Source organism: Micropterus salmoides, unplaced genomic scaffold (genome assembly GCF_014851395.1).
Source record: "Micropterus salmoides isolate LMB-PRFRI ecotype aquatic unplaced genomic scaffold, ASM1485139v1 Ms_hic_scaffold_11, whole genome shotgun sequence".
In the NCBI taxonomy this organism is placed as follows: domain Eukaryota; kingdom Metazoa; phylum Chordata; class Actinopteri; order Centrarchiformes; family Centrarchidae; genus Micropterus; species Micropterus salmoides.
The window spans coordinates 24,468,581-24,488,113 of NW_024040152.1; positions in this window are offsets into that span (position 1 = coordinate 24,468,581).

A 19,533-nucleotide genomic window follows, 5' to 3' on the forward strand; every position below is an offset into this window, starting at 1 on the left:
ATCCAAGATGGCCGCCACCAGTCTGGTTCTTTGTTTGTGTGCTTGAGCTGAGTTACTCTTTGTTATGCATTTTTTATGTCCCTGGCTTCTGCACAACCTAACCAAGGAAAGTCATCTCTTCCGAGAAACTTGTGGTTTATTGAGTATCTTCGTATAGTATCTTGTTATACTTAAATCTATCCTAAAAGGAGAAGGATTACTACCACTGGCCTGCTGATTAATTTTTTTTTTTTTCAATGATCTGCTGAAAGACCCATGGCTTGTATGGTGACTCAAACTGATCACTTTGGTGTTATTTGATCAGGTCTGGGACTGGTTTATCCCCCCCACACCTGGGTGGTAGTGATGCAACAATAGCTTGGATTTAGCTTTCACTACTCACAGCATTCAATGATGGATTTAAGTCGCGGCCAACCCCATTTATTGACGAATATAACCGGGTGTGTACATTGCCAATATCTCCCTCTCCAACTAAGGATGCATGCAGCTATAACCAGCTTATCCATCCTGTTCAGCAACAAACACTCTACAATCATCTAACACAAATGAGCCCCTTGTTACACCTGCAAATAGTGAACGCCTTAAATAACCACTCTACTGTGCAACATGGACTCTCATCACACTTGTCAGCCAGTGATTGTGATGAAAAACATACAGTGAATACCAAATCTATTGACTTACTACTTTTGCTGTTATCTGGTAACGTACAACCAAATCCTGGGCCTGACTCACTACAAAATATATACTCCCCATGCAACTTCAAAAACAGATCCAGACTTGGAATTATGCATTTTAATGTTAGAAGTCTCCTTCCAAAAATGGACATGCTAAGACTGTGGGTTGATGCAACCGATATGGACATCATGGTCTTATCAGAAACCTGGTTAAAATCCACAATAACAGATAATATGATTGCTATTGATGGCTATAATATTTTCAGAGCAGATTGTTCAGGTAAGGGGGGCAGAGTTGCTATATATGTTAAATCAAAATTTTTAAGCTCAGTGACACTTGAAAGTAAATTTATACAAGGACACACACCTCACTATTGTTGGCTGTTACAGGCCACCCTCCGCCACAAAAGAAAACTAATTCCTCTCTTTATGATGTACTACTCAACCTTAATGACTCCGAAGTAATTCTAATGGGTGAACTTAACTGGGATTGGCTTTCTCCTGCCTCTGAGAATATTAAAGACCTATCTGACGCTTTAAATCTCATGCAACTTATTGACACCCCAACTCATATCAACCCGAGAGATCATAGCAAATCAACACTGTTGGATGTCATTACAAACATGCCACATAAATACACATCGACTGCTGTTTTTCGCAATGATGTCAGTGATCACTGTGTGATTGCTTGTATAAGAGACACAAAACTACCTAAACATAAACCTCGTTATGTTTTTAAAAGGTATTTTAAACAATTTAATGAACAGGCTTTTATTGATGATCTGTACAACTGTAACTTGGAGAGTGTCTGTCTGAAACCTGATGTGGAACATGCCTGGGAATATTTTTACAATGCCTTTTCAGTTATTTGTAATAATCATGCTCCTGTAAAGAAATTTAGGATTAGCGGGAGGAATAACCCATGGTTCACTGAAGAGTTAAGCTTTATGATCAGAGAAAGAAATATTGCATGGGGCAAAGCTCAAGCCACAAATTCTACTGCTGACTGGACTACTTTCAGAACTTTAAGAAATAAATGCACAAGCATGACCAGAAAAGCAAAATCAGATTACTATCTAAAAAATGTGTCCAAGAATCTCAATAACCCCTCTAAATTCTGGAAGCAAATTAAGTCTCTGTCTTGTTCCAATTCTTCTTCAGGTCTCCCACAACATATTTTTGTAAATTCAATTGAAATTAAAATCACAAATTGACATAATTGGACATTCACTTTGTATCAGCTGGCTGTATTTTCAATGAGTCCAAATCAAGTTATCATTGCTCTGACTCCAGCACTAAACAACACCGTAAACTTTTGTTTTTAGATCCATTTTAAAAGAGGATATCTGTATTGCTCTTAAAGCTATTGACCCGAAACAAATCATCAGGACCATACAACCTAGAACCTTTCTTATTCAAGGTTGCAGCTGAAATGATATCTAAGCCTATAGCATGCATTTTTTATTGTAGTTGGCAGACAAACTTTGTTGCTATTAAATGTTAAATTAAAAGCAACACTGCCCTGCCTTATTTGTGGATCTATCCAAAGCATTTGACTCTGTTGACCATGAGCTATTGCTAAATTGATTAAGTAACATTGGAATAGGAAACACAGCAATCAATTGGTTCAAAAACTATCTTACAGAACAAGCGCAATGTGTTTCTATAGATGGTCTTAAATCAAACTTTCCAAGATTTCCAAGGGTGTTCCTCAAGGTTCGATTTTAGCCCCTATTTTATTTTCTATATTCATAAATAATATTGGAAAGGACATGCAAACCGCTAAACTGCAGCTTTATGTGGATGATACTGTGATATATTCAGTTGCCCCTTCACTGAACCAAGCCATAAATGACCTTCAGTTAGCCTTTCAACAGCTTCAAGTCTCACTACATGGCCTCAAGTTAGTGCTAAATACAAAGATAACCAAATCTATGATGTTTTCAAGGGCTCGTTCCCAATCCCCAGATAATATAACCGTAGTAAATAAAGGCCAGCCAAGGCCCGCGACTTAAAGTATAGCGTATTATAATCCTTACACCTCATAGACTTGAAAGCAGATTGTGCAGAGAGTCTTGCTTTCTTAGCGGTGAAATGTTATTTGTGTGAGAGTAGTGTTTTCGGGGGTGGAGGTATGTTGTTCATTATGCGTGACTTGTGTTGTTTTCTGGGGTTTATCTTTTCCCATCGCCCGCCATTGGGGCCACAGCGGTGCAATCACATGTCTAGTTCTACAAAACACCTAAAGCATTATTGCTCAGAGGTTTCGGAAAGTTTCATGTTCCCAGCGCTGTTTTCTGGGGGGGTTTATTTAACAACGCCCGTCAATAGGTTACAGATCTGCAACAAGAGATCTGAGCTGACATTTCACCTCTACAGCAACACATTTATCTGCGTTTCCGAGAGCTCGTCCGCAGCACATATTCGCTGACAATGCAACGATTGCGCTTTAACGGAACAGTTAAGAATCAACCATAACAACTATATGCAGTAGCTTGTGATTGCTTTCCTCCGGTCACCAGCTCCATCAAACTCAACCGTCTTTTCACTCACGGTTTCAATAGTAAACTGCCATAGGATTGACAAATACCGATTAAAAAATATTATATTATAACCAGAAACATTTAAGAAAACATAAATTACAAAGTATATTTTGTATTTCATACAAATAGAAGGTTTGTCAGTAATTTTTATCAAAACTCCACCGCAAAGCATCACGGGATGTCTGAGGGATGGCCTTTATCGCTGATAGGGGTCCTCAAATTCCGCTGGAAGCCTTGAGAAACTTACTCACTCTTGTGTTTTGCTGGCAACATCTTGATTATTAGTTAGTAAACAAAATACTTCAGATGTGATACGTAAAAAACAAATGTTTCAAATGCATGCGTGGTTATTTTTCGTTCACATTCCTCCCGAGTAGTGACGTCACTGATCGAAAGGGACACACACACACACACACACACACACACACACAAGTGTGCTCTACATCTGTGTTTAAACGTGTATTTAGGTTACACAAACAATCTACTCACTTAACAATGATGGCGATGAGTTAAAAGAAATAGCCCGTGACTTGTTGTAAACAACAATGAAATAGACCAGTGTTATTTTTCGTTCTTCCACCTGTATGGCAGCAGGGGACTGTAAAGACCTGTGGGTGATGCAGAACAGGGGTCTCAATTATAAAAACATCCCCAGAAACCTCGCTAAAAGTGTACATCCAAAAGACAAAATGGCTTACGCCAAAAGAAAAAAATTCAGACTTATAAAACCATGCATATGCACCCTTATAAGCTTGTTCCCTTTATAAATCACAATCAACTTGAAATGTGGTCTATGTGAGGAAGTGCCATATCCGATCCCTTCAAACGCTTGCAACTGTCTATAATTGGTCAGTGGAACTAATATTAATACGTACTGACTGCGGGAAGAAAAGGATGCAAACTCTGACAGAGGAGCTACACAACAAGATTTAACTCAGTGGTTAAACTGTGATATAACACAAAACAGATGGCTTTCACAAGATGTTTACAAATTCGTGTGTGATTATTTAGCGTTCTTGTTTTAAACTGATTATGCATGAGGAGACCAAAACAGGCTCTCGAGGAGAAGTGACGTCAATCGATATGCATATTATTACAGGGTTGATATTATAGCTTTGACAGGTGCAATAATAGGATACGTCCCCCACATCATATAGACAGGTTTTCTAGTGATCCATCCTTAATGTGTTGAGTATGATTTCTGCGAAGTTTCTCATAGAGAGAGAGAGTAATGCACCCATCAACCTGTTGAAAGCAGGCACCTGTCGGCCTGCGCTGAAAGAGCGAATCTTGAATGTAGAAAACCTAACATCCGTCTGATCAACGTAATATCAGACAAGGGGTAAATCCGTTTTTTATCTTATGAGGAGCAAACGGTAGCCTATAGTTAGTGACAGGGTCGGATTTATGCGTGAGAACACAAAGATCACCCTATCTACTATCCTAACAATAGGAGACAATTTAAGTATCTGAGAAATAAAAAAGGCTTTCGAACTAAAAAATAAAACATTACCCGCAAAACTTCAAGTCGTGTACACGATACACGATCTGATCTTTACCATGGCTGTTAGGGAGACTGATGGTTTTGATTTTAGACTACAACATCCTTTTAGTCTAATTGTGTCAGGTCCTTCAAACAGCGGTAAAACATATTTTGTGAAAATGTTGATCACTTTGCCGATAAGCTCATTTCAAAACAGATTGAAAATGTTGTATATATTTGTGTGTTGGCAACCATTGTATGACCAGTTATTGAAAATTAGAAATGTGAAGGCTTGCCATCTTCTTTATGTGATGATACATTGTTGCCTTTAGATAAAAACAATTTGTTGATTATTGATGATTTAATGAGTGTTGCTAGCAATAACATTGAGGTCCAAAATGTGTTTACAAAATATGTGCATCATAGAAATTTAAGTTGTTTATACCTTGTTCAGAATTTGTTTTTTCAAGGCAAAGTTAGCCGTACTATTAATTTGAATACCAATTATCTTGTTTTGTTTAAAAACCCCAGAGATAAATACCAAGTCATGCTAATGGCTAGACAAATGTTTCCTGGGAAGAGTAATTTTTTATGGATTGTTTTGAGGATGCCAGGAGTGTTCCTTACGGTTGCTTGATGATTGATTTTAAAGCTAAGACACCTGATGATTTCAGACTCAGAACCGACTTGCTTTCAGACCTGCCTGTTGTGTATGTGCCTAAGAGAAAGTAAATAAACATTAAAATAAACCTGTCTTTCCTGCAAACTATGCACGGAGCATCTCCATCTCAGAGAGTGAATATTATTAAATCTGCATCACCAGACTTTTTGGTAGCGTTATGCGAAATAGCTTACAATGTTTTAAAAGGTAAAATTCCTTTAAACAAGACACAGTATCAAAAATTAAAAAAGAAGAAGGCGGGGATTAGACTGCTTGCCAATAAAAAGGTTTGCGCTTCAAAGAAAAAGAAGACATTGCTTAAACAGTCTGGCGGTTTTCTTCTCCCCCTCCTGAGTATCGCTGTGCCTTTTATAACGAGTCTTATTGGTTCAAGACTACGGTGGCTCCCAGGGTTCAGTGAGGAATATTTTTTTGAGGACTATGAATTTTTTTTTGAGGACTACTTTGCGTTACCTCGCAATACTTTTGCGTTACCTCGCAATATGTTTTGCATTCCCTCGCAATACTTTTGCGTTACCTCGCAATATGTTTTGCTTTTCTTCGCAATACCTTGCTGTAGCAGCATGAACATTTAGCCTATAGGCTAGTGAGTGGACAGTATTGCATAATGTGAATTGCAAGGTCTTGATCCACATACCGAATAATAACGAAATGCCGTTTCTTGCGGTCCAATGTGCTAAAAACAAAGTCACAATAGCCTATTCAACTTACAAGACACAAAACAAAAAATAGACATGCTGGCCAGCTAAAAGAAAGAATGGCATTTATTGTTTAATGCAGCAGTCATTAAACCAAAGTTACTTTGAATCATTTGTGATTTTTAATGCATCTTCAGTCAGGCCCGCACAAATAAGACGGTAATTTACAGTATGACACTAGATGAGACAGCTGATCTGTATACTGTCAGGGGAGTGACAATGGCAAGCAGGGCTGGAGCATTATAAAGTGCGTAGCCTAATAGTGCAACCCCAAATCTGAAGTATGTTCACCTGTATAGCCTATTTCTAACCTATTTAAATAATAGCAGCATCAGAAGTAGGCTACTTAACATTAGCGGAGCCCTGATGGCTACAAGCTTCTGAAATATAAGCCAGTAGCGGGTGTTTGGCAGCATGAGTCCCATCTCCTCCAGACCGGACATTTACCAGGAGCAGCCTTACGTCCAAGCTGGGCAAGCATGGCTCTATCCCGGCTGTCTTCCTTCTCCTCTAGAGCGATCACCCGCCGTGGTGCCTGATCCTTTTTGATTAAAGCCTACATAAATATGCCTATTGAGCAGTAGCAGGCTACTATATCAACATAGGAAATTCTCCGTTCAAAGTAAAATTCAATAAGCTGGAGTGTTGCGCTGAGAGCAGCTGAGCATATGGCTCAGAAGTAGGCTAACGGAAGAAGACAGGTATTGAGAGGGAACGCAAAACATATTGCGAGGTAACACAAAAGTATTGCGAGGGAATGCAAAACATATTGCAAGGGAATGCAAAAGTATTGTGAGGTAACGCAAAGTAGTCCTCAAAAAAAATTCATAGTCCTCAAAAAAATATTCCTCACTGAGCCCTGGGAGCCACCGTACAAGACAAACATAGATGACTATGGAGTATGCACAAAAAATGTTTCTGGTACCTAAACAACAGCTTGATCTTTTAAGAAGACCTCCGGCACACAAGTCTATTCGAGAAACTGTTGAAAATGACCTGGATCGTACTATAAAAGACATTCTGGATCAAAAGACTGAAGATCTTCATGAAAAAGCAAAAAATATTCCATTGCATTGCAGAGATTTCTCACCATGGTAAAACAAGGAGAAAAATACCAGAACACACTAACTTTGTCAATGCCGGTCGCTGAGGATTTTCACTCTTCAGAGCAGAAGAATCACGCAGGAAGAGACTTTGTTTTTGAAGAAGTTTTAAAAAATATGCCAAAAAACAGCAGGAATAAAGCTCAGCATATTTTGGATAAAATGTCCTCCTCAAAAAACATATCAAACATATCTTCTCACAACAAGTCTGACAGCCAGAGACCTACAGGTTGGGATGAATGTCTGCAATCGTTGGCTATACTGAATATACCTTTATCAGTTGTACCAAATCAACAGGTCAAAAGAAAAATTGACGAGATTAAGAGAAAGACTTTTGGAGAATCTTCTCCTCTTATTACTACACCTACATCTACACCTCTTGTTACCAGAGGACATCGATTAGCAAACAATGACACAAGTCCATTTGTATCTCCTAAAATGCGATTGAGTGATTGGATAACTTTTTAATATCGTGTATGTATATCGTTATCGGTTTTAAATAAATACATAGAGACATAACTTTATCATTTCAAAGTGTTTTTATTTATATCACCATAATAACAAAAAACATTGTCGTACACGTTTCAGTCTATAAATCATTTTGATAATGAATGGCACACAACTTCTAATATTACTATACACATTTAAAAGAATCTAATACTTGGACACACTGGTTACATTCTGCATAATTATTTTGACCACATGCAACCGAGGGTCGTATTTTTTTCACAAATTTGCACACCATAAAATCATTGCATGACCGTTTATTACGATATTTAGTCATTACATTGTCATAAGATAATCCTCTATCCATATGGTAAAGAAAAAACACACAATGCTGACCGCATACTACAGAATCCACATCTTGCACTTGTCTAATAGAATGTTGTGTGGACTTACAATTACTGTTGAGAAAGACAGAAAAGGATTCAGGAAAATGTGAGTATATCGGAGAGTTCCCAAAACTGTCAAAGAATGACCCCACACCCTACTTGTCAATATAGATAGAGACCCAGTGTTGTCCTCCCAGGTGGGAGGGGTCTGTGTTTACCACCAACATGGCGGGTCTCTTTTTAATAACTGATTTAGGAAGCTGGGCACTAGAAAATACTCCAAGAAAGACGCCTTGCTTCACTACCTTATCTAGTACTTTTGACAATTCTATCGTATTCATACTATCGTTTGTTAAAGTTAGAAAAAGTCAATGAGAACCTGTCTTCTTGATGATATCTCAATTATAGAATCATATGTGGCGTAAATAACCGCATTTATTGTGCGTTGAAGCGGATTTGTAAAACAAGCCTCTAATCTAACGCTACCGATTTTAATGAGCGACATATGGTCTCCGCATCCTTCGTTATGGCCATAGTGTTGTTTTTAAGATACTTTCCAGTTGCCGAGTACAATTGATGATACTCCCAGATGGCATTTCCTCTGGTAAAGTTGGGTTGAAAGGGTTTTGAAGGATATTGCTGGCCGTCAATGTATAAACATAAAAACTCTATATCATAATGTTTAAATGTAAATGGATTACGCGCATAACTACCTGTAAATGCCTCATGATCTACAAATCCTACTACAATAAATTTAGGTATTTGAGTGCCCGTTGGGACGCTAAAATTTTTAAGACAGACTCCGTCTATGGGTTATTTAAGTTGCCATGCGTTAATGCCTTAGCGTGCGCTAGCTTAACAGCCGGAGATACGGTGACTTTCTTTACAAACAGGTTTCCTGACATAATGTTAACCCGAAAGTCGTCTACAGTGTTGCGCATTAAGCAAAATGCGTTTTTAGATCTTATGAATTTTATCTTGAGGTCTACGCCATTTATCATTAACTTGTCTTGAAAAAACAAGTCAGAATGTAAAGGGGATATTATCTTCACTACACGGCCGCCTTGTGTGTACTCCATTCTTTTAACTATTGATGTTAAATGTTTTGTTTTTGCATCTCTTCCTCATAAAATGTTCCCTGTAATATTTCGCCGTCATAGTCTTTTAACCTGTGAACAGGAGGGTCCCTTGACACGCATTCCTTTACAGTGAAATATTCATCAGTATAATTTTGCTCATAACCTTTTTTAAAAGGGCCGCGTAGTTTTGAAATTCTTACAGTATCGCCCACCTCATATTTAAAATGAATTACTCTTTTATCTTTTGTTTTATACAAGTTGTTAAATACGATATCTTAAGTGTCTTTTGTTACATCAATGGGTTTCATTTTAATACTATGATGATAACTATGATTGTAGGAGATGACTAAATCCTGCAATATATCTACGTATCGTTTAGAATTATTGGCTGTTAAATAACGCCACATTTTAGATTTCAGAGTCCTGTTAAAGCGCTCTACTACAGATGCCTTAGTCTCATTTGATGTGGTAAAGTGTACGATACTATTAATTTTCATTAACGCCTCAAAATCTTTGTTTAGGATCTCTTTTCCCTCGTCTGTTTGAATTTTATGCTGTATTCTACCTTCAGCTAAGATATCTTTGAAGGACGCTGTGACGCATTTACCACTCTTATGTTTTAAACAACACACCCATGCGTATTTTGAAAACAAATCTATACACGTTAATAAATAGCGTACCCCATCATTTTCAGTAGAAGAAGCGGACATGTCGACTAGATCTATCTGGAATTGCCAATCTATTGAATTCACTAAAACCTTGTTTCTCTTAAAATGCACTGGAGTATAGGCATCTTGCTTCATGAGCCATTTTTCTACGTCTGAATCTGCGTACCGAGCTCCGGTAGTGTCAAATATGGCCTTTTTAAGTTTTTGCTTGCCTCTGTAACCCCCTGCATTTTCAGTCGCATAGTATATGTTTCTCATCACCTCCTCCATGATCTTTGTTACAAAGACTGACGCTTCAATGTCTGTGTTCAAGTATTTTATTTCCAGCGACATACGCAACATATCCGTCAGCAATGATTACAAGTATACACTTTTCAGAAAATCAGTACAAGCACCTATGTTTTTACAAACCAAAGATTCAGTTAAGCAATACATTACATCAGCAACATCGACATGTTGTTTTCTGGTTAGCATTAAAACACACAAATCAATGCTAAAAGTACAAAAACAAAACACATGACCCATATGAAAATCATTATCGTTCACAGGAAAAACATTTGCTATATCGAGTAGAGTAGATTTCACATCTGCATATTTTTCCGCTGTCATTTGCACCATGGTACGCCATCCAGAGGTTATTCGTCTAACACATTCTGTCTGTTTGTCAAATCTAGAACAACATAGTGTCCTATCTGTGTCACATATCGCATTGTTAACAGCTTCACACAACAGTGTTCTCATCTTATACACGTTATATCTCTTTCTGACATGGTTTAGTAGACTAGACACATTCCCCATTGTTTTAGTGTTGTTCCCCCTTCCAGATGTCCAGAGATTCCTTGACTACTGTGCTCACTCTGTCCTCCACTCTAACTATCCGTTTAAGCGAAGCAATGAGAAAAGGGTTCCTCAGCCAAATCTGTAGAGCAGCTGCTGCAATGTCTTGAATACTGCATTCACACGTTGGCACCAACCCAAGACTGCGTAGTACATACTTTTGAGCATCAGCGAAATTTTTGTTAAAAAGCTTCTGCGTAATTTCTCTTTTATGTCCTTTAATATAAAAGAAGGGCAGCGTGTCAGTGCATGTGTGAGGTTGTTTTCTGCACCATTCGTCTGTATATGCACAATACACACATGTTTATATAGCTTTTTGTTGCAGTATATCGTATAAATAATAAGCTACGGTTACCTGTATAATACCGCTAGCAGTAGTGTTAGGAGATGTGTCTTTGTCGCAACAGTCCAGAATGTCCAATCATGCACCCTTAAACGGCTTGGCCCTGCTCTTGTCCTCTAATGCTTTTTCTTCAGGAATGAGAAATGTTAAATTTCTTTTCCCCAGTTCTTTGCCATTATCATCCACCCATGAGTTATCATCGTCCCTTAGTACTGGAAAATATTTAGGGTTGCTCGATAGACCCTCACCCGCTGCACATGTCCTCGTACCTGCACAAAACATTTTAATTAGAACAATGTCACCGTCAGCTCCGTCGTGGAGGTCTTTGAGGTTGTCTGCGATGTTGTTTGTTGTTCATCTTGCTTGTCCTCCGGACCAAAAAGTTTTCTTTTGATCCCTACATAGCTAACATAAGGTTTATACCATCTGAATAATTTATCAATGCGTGAGAAGATTTCAAGGGTTCTATCCCATTCTCCCCACTGGACCACAAAGCCGGTGCTGAAGCACGTCTCCCACTCTTTAGACATGATGGGGTAGCCTTTTTGTTGCTCAGGGGGTTCCCATCCTTGCCTTTTGAATGATAGAATCGTCCTTGCACAATCTAAAAAAGATGTAGGATTCTGGGTCGTAGCCTTCAAGGTCTGTTTCTACATGATAGAGCTCTCCTGGCACAGACCCGCACCATTGTGTGGTATAGACTCATATCTTTACAGACTTTGTTTCTGAAGTAATTCCAGTCTTTGGCTGAAAAACTAATGTGCGGTGTGCTTTCACAAAGAAAAATTTCATCAAGATCTCTTGTATAAAGATGAACTGTCCCGTGCTCAAACAAGAATCCCCGACATTCTAAAATCTTCAACCGCCCATTCAAACCGAGGCGCCCATGCCTTTCGGTCCAGAAAATCAATGTTGTTGGGGGTGTCTTCTTTCTGGGAGCCATACTCATTGCAACAGGATCTATAATTATACGTTGTTTTGGAGTCATTACTCCTAATTGATTACCTGCGACGATGTGATTGATGATATGATTGTGATGCTGCAAAGATGGCGCTGTTGTTCTGTACGAAAATAGCTCTTTCCGATACGGATTCGTCCCAAAAATCGTTCAGTCACACTGTTCCACGCTCTCGCGGTCAGATGTAAGTAAAAAAACTAGCCCGCTATATATATACAATATGCTAAAGCCACTCCCAAACATCCGCTTTTAGAGGATAACACCGGACTTCCCGTATACACAAACCCCCCTTTTCACACCCGTCTTCACCTTTTGGTGATCGCCCCCCACCCCCAATAATAGAGGATGAGGCCAGACATGCCCTAATACACACGCCCATTTTCACCCCCCCCCCCCCCCCCCCCATGTCTTTGTTGTTCAACGTTGCTATTACCCCAATCTTTTTTATTTTTTTTATTTTTTTATTATAAATGTTTGTATTAATTCATTTTTATTTACTTCGCTCCATGGTCTTGGAATAACTTGCAAAACTTGCTACATCTAAATGATATAGTCCCATTAAATGAATTTAAGACCATGTTAAAATGACATGTAACTCAAAATTGTAACTGCCACATGTGACCTGTTCCTTTCCTTATGTGATGCTTGTTTGTTTGTTTTGACTATGCTGTATTTCTATTTAAATTGTAACTGGTGTGCCGTCTTGGCCAAGTCTCCCTCGGAAAAGAGATTTCAATCTCAAGGGACTTCCTGGTTAAATAAAGGTTAAATAAAACAAATCCTTTTTTAGTGGATTGAATAGAAAAGAAGAGAAAGAATTAGTTGGATTCAGTCTGAGTGTCTGGCACTGAGTGAGATTACTGAAAGTATCTTCACACATGCCCCCTCAGTGCTTTTAGAATTACTATAGGCCTATAATTGTAATTAAACATTTATTTGAGCTCTGAGTGGGTTGTTAGAAGACAATGCAAAGCAATCAATACCAGTATGTAGTAAAACCACATCAATATTTTACAGTGGTAGAACTATAGGTACAATACAATACACAAAAATGTGAGTAGTTGTTAAGAAATGAATCAGGAACGACCTGATAAATATTGAATGGCTAGTATCAATACTTACTTACTGTGCCTCCCAAAGGAAAGCATGTACGTCATACAAAAAGAATGAGGAGGCTTACATGCTGAGTTTTTAGTGAGGAATTTACAATTATTTTTATAACAAATCAGAGACAGCAGGATTCTCACATTTTCTTAGTAATCATTTTTAGCGGTGGACGAAGTATTCAAATCCGTTAGTAAAGTAATTGTGCTAATAACACACTGTAAAAATACACTGTTGGAAGTAAAAGTACTGCATTGAAAATGCAATTACTTAAAACCCTTAAGAGTCTTGTGCTATTTTAACCTTAATAAATACTTTGATTATATACCTTTATATACCACGTTAAAACATGTTTGCTCAATCAAGCATATTAAAGGGTGCAAATGTAAACACAACTTGCAAATATAAATAGCAAAGGTAAAATTGAGATAACACCAAACTGCTGGCATGATCGGTGAGTCCTGGGGGTTTAAGTAGGTTTACTAGTAAAGGTCAGTACTCCTCAGTCTGTGAAAACAGTTGCAGTCTGACAGAGCATGTTTTTTTAAAGAATATTTTCTTGGCATTTTGCCTTCATTTAATAGCAATAGAAAACCTATACTAACATATACAAAAGGTGGAGTGCTGCTCAGAAATTAACAGTATTCCTGTAGTAGACCTGCTAGGAGGGCATTGCAATAGTCGAGGCGAGAGATAACCATGGCCTGTACCAGAAGCTGGGTGGCGTACTGAGTGAGGTAGGGCCTGATTTTCCTTATGTTGTACAGAGCAAAGCGGCATGACTGAGAGACAGCAGCAACATGGTCTGAAAAGGACAGCTGGTCATCAATCATGACACCCACGTTTCTCACCACCTTGGTTGGAGTGATGGTTGAAGAGTCAGTTTGTAGTTTGATGTTATGGTGGATAGATTGCTTGGCTGGAATGACCAAGAGTTCAGTCTTAGAGAGGTTTAGTTGAAGGTGGCAAGCCTTCATCCATGAAGATATGTCCGAGAGACAGTCCGTGATCCGCGCCGAGACGGTGGGATCGCCTGGCGGGAAGGATAGGTAGAGTTGCGTATCGTCTGCGTAGCAGTGGTAAAAGAAGCCGTGCGAGCGAATGATTGGCCCCAGTGAGGTGGTGTAAATTGAGAAGAGAAAGGGCCCTAGCACTGAGCCTTGGGGCACCCCTGTGGAGAGGCAACGGGAGGAGGATAATTGTCCTTGCCACAAAACTTTTTTCCCTTTTTGGAACTTTGTAATCCACAATATTAGATTTTTTAGCACGGCCATCACTAAGAGGGGGCCACTGATTCTGTTGTAGATGTGTGACACCCAGTTCTGTGGACTCTAGCCTCATTCATGATGATGATAAACAGCCCCAAGAAGTGAAGGTTTTGCCCAAGGACTTCCACTCATCCTACGATGGACTGGACCACGAGTGATGCCCATCACCAGCTGGAGCCTCAAGCAGACACACACACTGATGTACATAGGCTATATTGGTTACAGTTGTTCATTAAAATGAGCATAATAATATATTTGCTTTACTTTTTTAATACCTTTACTGGTTTTAATGGTGTTAATATAATTCCTAATTGTTCAAAGTATTAAGTCAAATATCTAGTAGTAGTAAAGACTCCAATCAATTCTCTCTCACAAATAGTCTGACAGATTCTTTATCCTGCACTCTCAGAAAATAAAGTACATAATTGTACCTTTAGGGGTACAATGGCTTGTCACTGGGGCTGTACCCTCAAGGGTACAGCTTTTGTACCCTTGGCATAGGGTACATATTTGTACCCTAAGAGGCCAGTCTTGTACCTGTGGTGACAATTTTGTACCTTTATTTAACAGTACAAAAATAGACCCTTTGAAAAGGGTACAAAATTGGCTTTGACAGGGTACAATCGTTGACTTTGAGATAATTTATAATCTATATCTATGTATTTTTTTTATCACACACACACATTGAATTTAAAATCAGAATTTATTAAATCCTTTTCATTTTCACATTTTACAACATTTCATTTAAACACGTCTAACTGTGACATAAATTATCATCAATTGAGCAAGTGTAATTTGCCTGAAAGTCCATTTCAGTAAAGTCCATTCTTTATCAACCGTGACACTGCATGCATGAAAGTGACGGTCAAGGATCCACATGGTGTCTATGTTAAAGATGTACTTGATTTGCCAAAACAATGGAATACACTCAGAGTGCAGTACATCTATGACAAATACATCTCTGACAGCATACTTCACATTGTTGACTGTTACTTCAGACACACAGATCGCTTTCTCTGTTAAATCTACATCACTGAGGTTGTGGCTCTCTGCAGCTCCACAGGTAAAGAAAAAAAATGGAGAGAAAAATCACCTACCATTGTCATTTCAAGAAGAAATTGTTGATGTTAATTTCTTACTGTGTTTTTTTAAGGAGAACTACGATGCTTTTATAGCTTACCACCTTCAGAAAAGTGGTTTTGACATGTCACAAAGTCAAAGGGTTATACATTCTAATGATTTTTTTGATGAGGCCTCAAAAGCTATTCGATCTCCATACATGATAAAAGACCATTGTAAATCCAAGCTTAACATGACAGAACCTGTCCATTTTGAGTAAAGGGACTCTGTAGTGGGCTCCTATTCATATGTACCCATTGATAAAGTGCTGAAAATGTAACTCTGGTTGAATTTGTTATTATTGCATGGCTTCTTATGGAGATATAAAACACATGTTTGAGGAATACAGCTTTGTTTTAAGAACATCTGAGGTTCATCAGTGTCATCTGGCCCTAGTATAGTATTACTGGATCTGCTTCTCAAAAGTGATGCCTTTTCAGGCTTTTGCCTTTTGTAATGGCCCACCGTGTGCCACCTGATTGTAAATATTGCCATGTTTTTCCGTTGTGTCGAGAGATTACTGGATCGTTATGGCTCCAAAGGTGAGGACAGAACGTTTTTTTGTTAAATGTACTTGTTCAAGAGTTCCTGACAGAAATGAAAGATGTGTTTGGGGGTGTTATTACTCTAAAGTGTCATTACTTAATTCATTATTCAAGACTGATACAAATGTATGGGCCCATGCCTTTGCTATGGTGCATGAGATTTGAGTCCAAGTAGCAATATTTTAAAATGGTTGCCCATAACAGCAGAAATTTTGGAAACATTTCACTGAGCAACAGACACCAGCTCAGACAGTGCTGGGAGTTTTGTGGGAGTCTGCTGGTTGAATTTGAGAAAGTGCCCGTAAAAAAATCATTAGAATGTATAACTCTTTTCAGTTCTGGACTTTGTGACATGTCAAAACCACTTTTCTGCTTTCTTCTTGAACTGGCAATGGTAGGTGATTTTTCTCTCTGCATTTCAGAATGAACTTGAAAAGATTTTCTTTGAAATTCTTTAACAGCTCATCCATACATGGAGGATTTTCAGTGACAGTGTGTGTCCTAGGCTGATCAAAATCTTCATCAACTACCTCAGTATTTCCATCATTGTCATTATCATTGTCAGGATGTAAAACACGTTCTGTGTGTCATTAGTCCACATGCAATAGTGAAATTGGCTTCATGGGCATGAATGAGTCCTGTGTACTGAATTAGGCATGGTGGAGTTTTATTTGCCTAGTGACAGTTATTGGCAGAGGCTGTCCACAACTGTTTTGGCAATGTACGTTTGGAGAAACATCAGAGTGTTCTTCAGATGTCTTGGATGTGCAAGATTGAACACGAAGTATGTGCATGAGGCTGAGATGATTCCTTCGTTGATTCCTCCTGAGTTGCAACACACAAGGCAAAGGCCATTTTCCAGTCTCGGTCGGTCAACTGAATAGTTGGGTATGGGCTGTCAAGATCAGTCTATTCAAAGCCAAAAGGAAAAAAGCAAATTAACCTGACAGTCTTACCATTTGGTGAAAAATATTAATACCTCACAAATTCTGGTAACGAACGAAAAGTTAATCCATTCTGATATTTTGCACTTGCTCTTTAAGGAGGAATGTGAGGCTGTTGTGATGTTGTTCATTGATAAGGTTGTTAAAATAGCAATAATTAGCATCGTGTTATTGGGTAGATATTCTAGATTACCAAGCACATGCATCATCTACATTCTTTCTTTACACATTATATGATCAAATAGTGGTTTATAATTAGAATGTGACTATATTCTGATGTGCTGTGCAGACACAGCTAGTAAATTAGAGTTTGTTTTGGGTGTTCATTTTACACAATTAGAGTAAAATTTTATTTTTTAGTCAAACTTCCACTTTTCCTTTCACACAAGAACAGATATGAATTGCTGTTTAAACTTGTTTGACTAGATTTAAGCAAGAACTGATGATTCTAAAGTAATTTAACAATGGTGGAAGACAAAAAGCAATAGGACCATCCAAGCAAGTCTTCAGCATAGCAACTATCATTACCACTTTACATATCACTTAAAAATAATGAAACATTTAAAAGTGGATAAAGTATTCCTATAAGTGGAGATCAGTGGTATTAATGTGATTTTCTTTCTCAGTATCAGTACATTTTTCAAGTGTATTTGGTGTTATGGAGGTGAACAAAAGAGATTTGAGCAAGCAAGACATACCTCTCCAAGTGTAATAAAGCGATCAATGTTCTCCATGAAGATGTAAGGCAGAAAGATGAGGGCTGCCCTAAAGTCAAGATATACTTTATATTTAAACACCATTTTGCTAATTCAGAAGCAGTCCAGGTAAATATGAAAGTAATCACCATGCATTTGGTCCAGTGTAGATGTCAATTTCAGGTAAGCAATTTGAATATAAAAGATGATTTTCCCAAAGAACCTGTGCAAATTGAGTGTTAATTAAAACCTTGTCAATTGAACTGTTTCATGACATAGGAATAATATCAAATATAAAATAGAATTAAAGACATATTAAGGCCCACAACTTGGAAACACTGGTGTGACATGTGACATTTGTGTGTAGACTACATGTTAGTTTTCATGCTATAAAGCCATTAAAATTTGAATAATTTATTTCCGCTGATTATTAAAAACATTTCAGTTACAAAATGGTTTTTGCGTGTTTATTAGAGTACAATACATTCCCCAAGTTTGACCCAATAAATTCTTCCCTGTCATGAAAGCTTCACCAGGAATGTACTGCTCCAAAATGAATGAAGACTGGAAAACACCATTTTGGCTGGCAACACAAAGCTGAAAAATTATTTTAAAAGGTGCACACCACACACACACTTTTGGTTTCCTTCACAAAGGAGCTGGCTAAAAAGTGTGCCAAAAACTATTACACACATGTGGTTGTGCATCCTTCATAACAATTTCCTGCTTAAAGTTATTCTCCTATCTGTATGTACAGCATTTGAGCAGTACACTCCTGGTTAAGTTCTCATTTTCTGGAATCCAACTTGGTGCATGTATTACACTCACACGGACCAGCATATAAGATTATACCATTAAGAATTCTAACTCTAACCATAAGATATATTTTTACTTACTCCGGTGGGTGTCCTTAAGAAAGGGTACTTCTTAACTGTGTCCTCTACAGGTCATGCCATCAGCAATCTCCTTTTGCCGCCATGCAAATGTCTGCTGCATTCAGTCCTGTACAATCCTGAAGTCAGGTTGCATCTTCTGCAACTGGCTATGCAAGACCTTCACGTGAGCCTCAATGGAGGATTGATCCTCACCCACAACACTTGGTGCCTTTATGGGAATTGAGAGAGAGAGAGAGAGAGAGAGAGAGAGAGAGAGTGAACCAATCTTCTATCAATTTGATTGAACTGACTTGACCAACCTTATAACTGATAACTACAAAACTGTGAAAAAGAAAATATGACAGACACCTTAACCAACTGACAATGCACCAAGCTGGGCATCACTGACCTTGAACACATTTCTCTGACAGCTCCTTGCTGTTTCTACAAGTTGCTTTGATTTTTTGTGGCCAAACTTCTCCTTGCTACCTCTCACTTCACTGTTGTCAACCAGAGGTGCACGCTCCCACTTGAATTTACGCCTCAGAGACATGTGCCATGTGTGCTAATTCAAAGAGAAATATTGATTACCAAAGACAGCTATACTATAGTTGCTTGCGCTAAATAACAAACAGATCAAGTGTTATGTGTGATTGAATATAATACTAAATAATGTTGCTTAGTTTTTTCCTTTTATGACAGACCTGCACATAACATTTAGAAAATAATATACCTCATGTTAAAAATACTGTGTATAGTTATTTGCAAATGCACTTACATAACCATTTCTCTCGAGATCCTTAAGGAAAGGATATTTCACAATCAGCATCTTTGCAACTTGAACATATTCGGAAGTTGTGGGATACCTACATGAGAAGAAATGTAAATCAATTGAAGGCCACCTGCCTTGAAATAATCATGCACCATACACCATCCATTTATTTTGTCAGCATGAATTTTGTTTAATGGGGCAAATACGATCTACAAAGACTTCAGTAAAATATTCCAGTTACACCTATAAAAATATGATACCCCCTAGGGAATGTAACCATTTCTGGTGGTTTCCTAGAATCAGATGAAAT